The following is a 9460-nucleotide window of genomic DNA, read 5'->3' on the forward strand; positions in this document are numbered from 1 at the left end:
AATTATAATATTCTAGTTGTTAACAAAAAAAAATTAATTTTGCTAAAAAAAAAGTATAAATAATCAGTTATGCCACAAAAAAAAAAAAAAGTTTGATTAGTTATATTGGATTAAATGTTAAAGAAACTTGAATACAAAATTTTTTTCAATAATTTTGTATCTTAAAAAACAGAAAAAATATATTTAAATAAAAATTGATATAAAAAGTTAAATAAAAAATTTATTAATTTAATATTATAGTATGAGAAAGGCCCCACATAACATTTTTGCCGTAGGCCCCACAATGTATTGAGCCGGCCCTGGCTGAGGTAGAGAAACCAGTTGAGGAAGAGAAGCCAGCTGAAGCAGCAGTGGAACCTAGCACTGAAATCCCAGTTGAGAAGATTGAGGAATAGAGCTTTATGAATGAAGTGATACTAGAAGAGGGGTTTTAGTTTTGGCCCTTTTGGGTGCCTTTTAATTTAGGTTGCATTATTTCAAGGTTGGGTATGCTATTTAGTTCTATTTCTCTAGTTTAATTATGTTTTTGATTCAGGTATGGCTTTGGATAGGTTTGAAATCTCGAAGGTAGACAATGTAAGTACTCGGAGCCATGTCAGCATTCTTTACCTTATGTATATATAAAATGGCCCATATATGGAGGAAACTCTGTGAAGTTTATACATAGGAGGATTTAAGTGTGCAAGGTGGGGTGGATATTGGTTCCAAAAGGGCCAGATGAGTTTGATATGGTGTGCATTGATGAGAAGTGATTTCTATATTTGAATGATAATAATATTACTATTATATTTCTGTTTTACTTTTATTAAGATATTCTGTTTTCTATGTTATGTCTCATACATGCTTGATCTTTATGCTTGATCTCTAACTGTCAATGGAGCAAGATGCTTAATGGAATCATGAATGCTTGTTCTCAAATTTGAATAGAGCTCCTTTTTCTTTGGGCCATTTGTTGTGGAAGTCACTCTAGTCTATGTAACTATTGCTTGCCATATGTGCAATTTATCAGCATTATGAAAACATATGAGAAACTAATTCATTTTGCCTACACTTGGTGAATATTCAAAAGGAAAAATAAACAAATAAATCAGGATCATACATCAATTCTAACATTTCCTTCATAGAGGAAGGCGAAGTGAAATGGTGCATACATCAATGCTCAAAGTGTTTCTAAATCAAGCTTGGGGCAAATTAATAAATAAATAAAAGATTGCAACAATAGGAAGACCACAAGATAACGAATTTATCCCAATTACATTATCTATATATATTATATATCTAAAAACTGAAGCGTAGCATTTATTATTATTATGCTCCTATTAACCCATATCCTCCACCCATTTTCAACATTCTCTCTCTTATTTTTAATTTTTTTCCTTATTAATTTCTCAACTCATTGTTATACATTTTCAAACTTTTCCCCTCCTTTTTATCTTTTCATCTACCTACTACTATTTACCTTAATATCACTTTTCCTCTATCCTTTTATCACTTTAATATATATATATATATATCAAAGTGGACAAAAATGAACCAAAGTGATCTAAATGGATCAAATTAGACCAAATGGGGAGAATAGGACCAATATACCGATTAGGAACATGGTGGACTGATTCTCAAAAAAAAATATATATATATATATATATATCTAAAAGCTGAAGAGTAGCATTTATTACAGTTATGCCACAAAAAAAAAAAAAAAGTTTGATTAGTTATATTGGATTAAATGTTAAAGAAACTTGAATACAAAATTTTTTTCAATAATTTTGTATCTTAAAAAACAGAAAAAATATATTTAAATAAAAATTGATATAAAAAGTTAAATAAAAAATTTATTAATTTAATATTATAGTATGAGAAAGGCCCCACATAACATTTTTGCCGTAAGCCCCACAATGTATTGAGCCGGCCCTGGCTGAGGTAGAGAAACCAGTTGAGGAAGAGAAGCCAGCTGAAGCAGCAGTGGAACCTAGCACTGAAATCCCAGTTGAGAAGATTGAGGAATAGAGCTTTATGAATGAAGTGATACTAGAAGAGGGGTTTTAGTTTTGGCCCTTTTGGGTGCCTTTTAATTTAGGTTGCATTATTTCAAGGTTGGGTATGCTATTTAGTTCTATTTCTCTAGTTTAATTATGTTTTTGATTCAGGTATGGCTTTGGATAGGTTTGAAATCTCGAAGGTAGACAATGTAAGTACTCGGAGCCATGTCAGCATTCTTTACCTTATGTATATATAAAATGGCCCATATATGGAGGAAACTCTGTGAAGTTTATACATAGGAGGATTTAAGTGTGCAAGGTGGGGTGGATATTGGTTCCAAAAGGGCCAGATGAGTTTGATATGGTGTGCATTGATGAGAAGTGATTTCTATATTTGAATGATAATAATATTACTATTATATTTCTGTTTTACTTTTATTAAGATATTCTGTTTTCTATGTTATGTCTCATACATGCTTGATCTTTATGCTTGATCTCTAACTGTCAATGGAGCAAGATGCTTAATGGAATCATGAATGCTTGTTCTCAAATTTGAATAGAGCTCCTTTTTCTTTGGGCCATTTGTTGTGGAAGTCACTCTAGTCTATGTAACTATTGCTTGCCATATGTGCAATTTATCAGCATTATGAAAACATATGAGAAACTAATTCATTTTGCCTACACTTGGTGAATATTCAAAAGGAAAAATAAACAAATAAATCAGGATCATACATCAATTCTAACATTTCCTTCATAGAGGAAGGCGAAGTGAAATGGTGCATACATCAATGCTCAAAGTGTTTCTAAATCAAGCTTGGGGCAAATTAATAAATAAATAAAAGATTGCAACAATAGGAAGACCACAAGATAACGAATTTATCCCAATTACATTATCTATATATATTATATATCTAAAAACTGAAGCGTAGCATTTATTATTATTATGCTCCTATTAACCCATATCCTCCACCCATTTTCAACATTCTCTCTCTTATTTTTAATTTTTTTCCTTATTAATTTCTCAACTCATTGTTATACATTTTCAAACTTTTCCCCTCCTTTTTATCTTTTCATCTACCTACTACTATTTACCTTAATATCACTTTTCCTCTATCCTTTTATCACTTTAATATATATATATATATATCAAAGTGGACAAAAATGAACCAAAGTGATCTAAATGGATCAAATTAGACCAAATGGGGAGAATAGGACCAATATACCGATTAGGAACATGGTGGACTGATTCTCAAAAAAAAATATATATATATATATATATATCTAAAAGCTGAAGAGTAGCATTTATTATTGTTATGCTCCTATTAACCCATATCATCCACTCATTTTCAACATTCTCTCTCTTATTTTTAATTTTTTTCTTATTAATTTCTCAACTTATTGTTATACTTTTTCAAACTTTTCCCCTCCATTTTATCTTTTCATCTACCCACTACTGTTTACCTAAGTATCACTTTTCCTCTATCCTTTTATCACTTTGATATATATATATATATATATAAAATAAATTTGGATTTAGATTAGGTGCTTTCAACCCAAACATGTCTTTTCCCATGTGCACAAAATAGATCGAAGTGGATAAAAATGAACCGAAGTGATCTGAATGGATTGAATTGGACCAAATGGAGAGAATAGGACCAAATATACTGATTAGGAACATGGTGGACTGATTCTCAAAAAAAAAAAAAAAAGGAACATGGTGGACTGAATTGGACTGAAGTGAACAAAATAGGCCGAATGGGGCCAAATTGGATCGAAGTGGACAAACTGGACTAGATAGAAGTAATGTGGACTAGATAGGACCGAAGTGGTCATAATGGACCGAATAGAACCAAAGTGAACAAAATGGACTGAATAGGACCAAAGTAGACAAAATATGACCAAATAGAATCACTGTAGACATAATGGTTCGAATAGGACCAAAGTGGACATAATGGACTGAATAGGACGGAAGTGGACAAAAAAGGATCAATGTCGACCGAATAAGGTCAATGTGGACTGAATGAAATTAATTAGACAGAAGTGGACTGAATAAGACCGAATGGGCTGAATTGGGCTGAATAGAACTTTAGTAGAAAAAATGGACTGAATAGGACCAAATTGGACCGAAGAGGACATAATGGACCAAATAGAACCAGTGTGGACCAAATAAGACTTTTCGATATTTATAATTTATTGCATTTTTAGGGCTCATATTTCTAATTTATAATTTCTATTTTAGTATTTTTCTTTTTATTTTTTTTAACTAAAAACTAAAGAGTTTAGCCCAAATATAATAAAATTTCATACTTTTCAACCCAAAAATGAAGAAAAAAATGGATTTACTTGAAAAGAAAATCTACAAAAAGAATCAATTTAAGGCCTAATTAGTCTAAAATGGATTGAAGGGGGACCGAAATTGACTGAGTGAAGCAAATTGGATTGAAGTAGAACTTAGTGAACGGAACGGGGCCGAGGTAGACCTAATTGGATCGAATAGAGATTGTTTAATTTTTAGGGAGAACAAATTATCTTTAACAAAATTTAGAGAAAAAAATTATACATTATATTATAATACAAAATAATTATCTATTCCTACGTATTATGTGAATTTGCGACTAGTTTTTTAATAATAGCAAAAAAAATATAAAGAAAACGTTTTAGTACATTTCCCCAGTAAATAGATAATTTACTAGGAAAAGATTAGAGTTTAGTAAAAAATACAACCACGAAACTTTTTTGAGGGTGCAATGTTATATTGTATTTACTCATCTCATACTCTCATTTTTATATTTGATGGTACATACTTTTCGATGATGCATGTGATGTGCAATTATCAATGTGAACCAATATACAGGCCTTGTTCAGCCTCAAAATTTTTAATAATTTTTAACATAAAGATTTAGAAGGCTTGTAAGAAACTGAGCCATGTTTAAGTCTATGATCAAACATTTGATGTATTGATAAAGACTAAAGTTCACTTTAATTTAGCCCTTAATGTTTTTGTAGTTGTTTTCATTTTGGCACTTAATGCTTGGTTCCACTTTCAAAAGCATCATGTCATCCAACTCTGTTACCACTGCCTTGTTAAGTGCCACATGGGATTTGCCACATGGCACATACTAATCCTACTTGTCAAAATGCCATATCATCATCCTGTTTGGGCAAAAAAAAAAAAAAGGAACAAAATGATGCCATTTGCTTCACTGTATCTAAACTATTTTGCATGTTATTTACTTATTTACTTGATTGAACGAAGAAGAAGAAATACTTAGCTTTACTTAGTGAAAAACCTCCATTTGCTTGAGAAGGCATCAACAATAAAGCTCCAACACTTTGCTTCACCGATTTCTAACATCAATGATGAAGATCTAGATCCATTTTACTGATTTGAAAATCTAAATTGATTATATAAGATCCATTAGTTTGTCCCATTACAATAGACAGATGCTAACAGTAAGTTGATGTGGTATTTTGATTGACATTTTTTCAATTGATTATCTTTCTTTTGAACATATTAGTCCTCAAAAAGAAAAAAAAAAGAAAAAAAAATTGTCCTGCTTTGCTAATTAAATGGAATAAAACTAATTGATAGACAAAGCACGCAATCGATTTTAGTTGCTTTCAAGGTTTGATTTATTGCATTTTGAAAATTCATGGCTTAATCTGTTATTTTCTGAAGTTTAAAACCCTAGAGTATAGGGTCAAAGTGAAATTTTCCTCCTTGTGTTTTTTTCTTTGGCTAGTTTACTCATTTAAAGTAAATCAAAAGTAAGGATTGGCTCCGACAGCATTGCCAAAGAGCAAGACAACAATGACGCGGAAATGGCTACTATTGCAGCCCCATGATTGATTATTATCTTATGAGCCCGCACTCCGCCACTTGTTAATTTTAGAGCTAGAGATACTATAGAACCTAAAAAAGCAATACAAAAAAAGTTGATCAATCTTGAATATCAATTTACAAGACAAGGAGTGACTATATTTGAAAACTCTACCTTAACTGCTATAGGTGAGCTATGGCTAAACCTCCTTGAAGGAGCACATGCAAATATTTCAATTGATACCTCTTTTTTAAGATTGTCTAGACTCTAGACTCCTCAAGCATTGGTTTCCCAAAGGGAAAAGAGTTATTATAGTCACATTCAGACATTGAAAATTTCAAAGCTGCAAATGTTGCTCACAATATTCCTTATCAGCGTGCTGCCCAACAGTGGTCTCCTCCCCATAGATCCGTGTACACGGTGAACGTGTATGGAGCCGTTTTCGCGGTTGTGAAGGAAGCAGGTGTAGTTGTTATTATCTGTTGTGATGACTGTGGAACGGTAATGGCAGCTATGAGCAAATGAGTCAAGAGACCATTGGGAGAACTGGAAATTGAAGCCAAAGCTTTTGAAGCAGGAGTGCAATTGCGCAAGAAGCTGGGTTGAATAGTTGACCATCAGTTCATAAGAGAACCCTGCATATGATCAGAAGTGAAGGTCTTCCATTTGTGGTGGTACTCCCAAATTATATACCAATATGTTTTGTGTGTTTTTGGTTAGTACTTTGCACTGCATCTCGGCCAACATTGAGAAATGTATACACAAAAAGTATGTCTTCTTGTATGGAGAAGTTGTTGAATGAATACTTGTGGAACACTATCTTCACCACTTACGTGAAAATATTCTGCTCTGCCATATTACTCTAGGGGCTCTTTGTGCGGTTCCCTATGGTGATCAAATTCAAGAGGAAACAATTACCGAATTGATTAAAGATAAAGAAAAAAACAGGGCTGTTTCTAGATAACCCCAACCCCCAATTAGATAATTTACTAAAACTATCTGATGTATAATTTATTAAAGTTACCAACCTGATTGGACAATCGACCATTAATTAAACACCTTGCTATATACATGTGTTATTTACAATCCACCGCGGAGAAAGAGTGCGAAATGGAGGATTTGGATCTCCCTCTTGATGTTACTAATAGAAACATCTAGGGTTCAATTATCTCTACCAATTATAGTACTACGAAAGACAAATTGATGCAAGGATGAACCCAGCAGGGGGCTCGGGCCCCCCTGGCCCCAAAAAAAAAAAAAAATTATTGGTTATATATTTTTATTTCTAGAGTTGCGCTTCCCTCTTTCAAAAACTTAAACCCCCTCCTTTTTAATTAGCCTAGCTCAACTAAAAAACTTAACAAAAACAAAACTTTAAAATAAAAAATAAAAATCCTAGTCAGCCCAGTATTAGAGTACTAGTATTAAGTGTTCTAAATGCTAAATATTTAGTATTTAGACCACCAAATACAAAAAATACTACTGTACAAGACATTTTAAATGCTATATTAAAATAGAAAAAGTAATTTTTGGTTTGTGAAAATAAATTTTTTTGCAATAGCTGATGCTCTTAAGAAATAATATTATTTTGTGTTTTTTTTTTTTTTTTTGTCATTGTTGGTAGATGATTGCATCTTAATGTATTAAGAAACAATAATTTTGTGCATTTATCTTGGTTGATAGTTTGTTAAACCTATTTGATTTTTTTTTTTTCTTATACTTCGGCCCCTAGTTTGAAATCATAAGTCCGCCCTACTGTCCATGCTTCACAGTGTCTTGTTTGTCGGTTATATCTTCTAACCATGCACTTGTTCTATACGTTATTTGGTCGAGGAATCCCCTGCAAAGGGTGAATTCATAATGTCCTCGAACTGCTACCTATATTTTTCCTTTGTATGGGCAACGGGTTGGGCCAACAGGCTGGGCTACTGAGCTAGCCCACTGGGTGCCTATGGGCATAAAAACTAGCCCACGGCCTAACCCACTGGGCTAGTGGGCTACCCATGGGCCTTAATAACAACGGGCTGGGCTGCCCATTAGCCCGATGGGCTGCCGGGTTTTTGGGTCGGCCCGTGGGCCATGGGCTATTTGATGACCCTTACCTTTGTTTAAAGCGGACGTATTTGTGATTGTGAATAATTTATAGATTGCTGATTTTTTAATTGGTTAGTATTGTTGGGAAAACCATCATACATCATATGCATGATAAAGCAGTGGAACAAAAACTAGATCTACTCCAAATATTGTACATTTACAATCAAATTAAATTTGAAATTTGTAAGAGAATAAAAATACCTTGCCTTGGTTAATTACATATACTTTGAAAATCAAGAACTTACCAAGAACTTGATGTAGCAACCTTCATAGGAAATATGAAAAAACCCGGAAACCACCAATATATAGACTAGTTGATAATCCATCCGATGCACAGGAAATTTTAATATAATTTTTTTTTTCCTCTTTTTTCTTTTCTAGATATGAAATTTGATCATTATAAAAATTATTAATTGGCGTTTATTTATATATTATAGTTGTGTTTGTATATGGAACTAAATATTCTACAATTAGAATTAAGCATTTATTATTATTATATAACTCTATATTCTATCATTGGTGTCTTGGCTTGATGATAGATGACAATTATCATGGAGTGGATGTTATAAGAAATTCTATTGTATCTATATAATTAAAAAAAAAATGTATTCTATCATTTAAAATAAAATATGAAGTGCCAAAATTCTAATAAAGCATTCAAAAATTAAATGAATTTTGAATTCAATTATATATATATATATAGATATTGGCGTGTAAAATTTTGAAGTCTCAAAAACTTATGTAGTAATAAAATCTTATGAGGTTAACCAAAAATAAAACATCTTCAGTTTATTATAAATACTATAATATAGATATATCAATTAATTTTGGGTGAAAATACTTTACACGATCATTAAAAACCACAACAAAAGCTTCTTCTTCTGTTTTTTCCTCAAAGATAGCACGAGATCAAATATGCCACTACTACTCTAGTACCACAATAAACAACCTTCCAATAGTCCAAATTACATGCACAATAAAATATATAGTCTAGATTACATTCATAATCAGCTACCACTGCATAGTCTGCATGCAAAGAATGGTTAGTAACAACCAAAAACAGAAAATAAATATATAAATAAAAATAAAAAGGAAACAATGTTTAGCAACATGCTATCATTTATAAGTAGCATTCTTGAGTGTAATTACTACTTGCCATTCGGTAGAGGATAGACAGACATAACAGAAAATTGAGCTTAAGATAATAGAATCAAGAATGATAAACTACTTTTCTTTAGGTCCATTTGGCTAGAGGGATGAAAAAGTGTGAAGATAGAAGAGATTTAAGTTTTCTCTCATGGAGTTTGGTTAAGAGGAAGAAAAAGCGGAGGGATGAAAAACTCTTTTATTTGATTGAGAAGAAAACTGAGAAGATAGAAAATAAAATTGGTAAAAATTTACTATTATGTCTCTATTAGATAAAACAAAAGGTAAACACATTATATTTTTATTAAAAATTTGTGTACAAATGAATACTTCATTAAAAATATGCACAAGAAGTTCAAGAACCCAAAAAAAAAATTCTATTAAAAAAACTGACATGAAAAGAAACAAATGAGAAAAAAT

Source organism: Quercus suber, unplaced genomic scaffold (assembly GCF_002906115.3).
Source record: "Quercus suber isolate HL8 unplaced genomic scaffold, Cork oak 2.0 scaffold_1255, whole genome shotgun sequence".
Lineage (NCBI taxonomy): Eukaryota > Viridiplantae > Streptophyta > Magnoliopsida > Fagales > Fagaceae > Quercus > Quercus suber.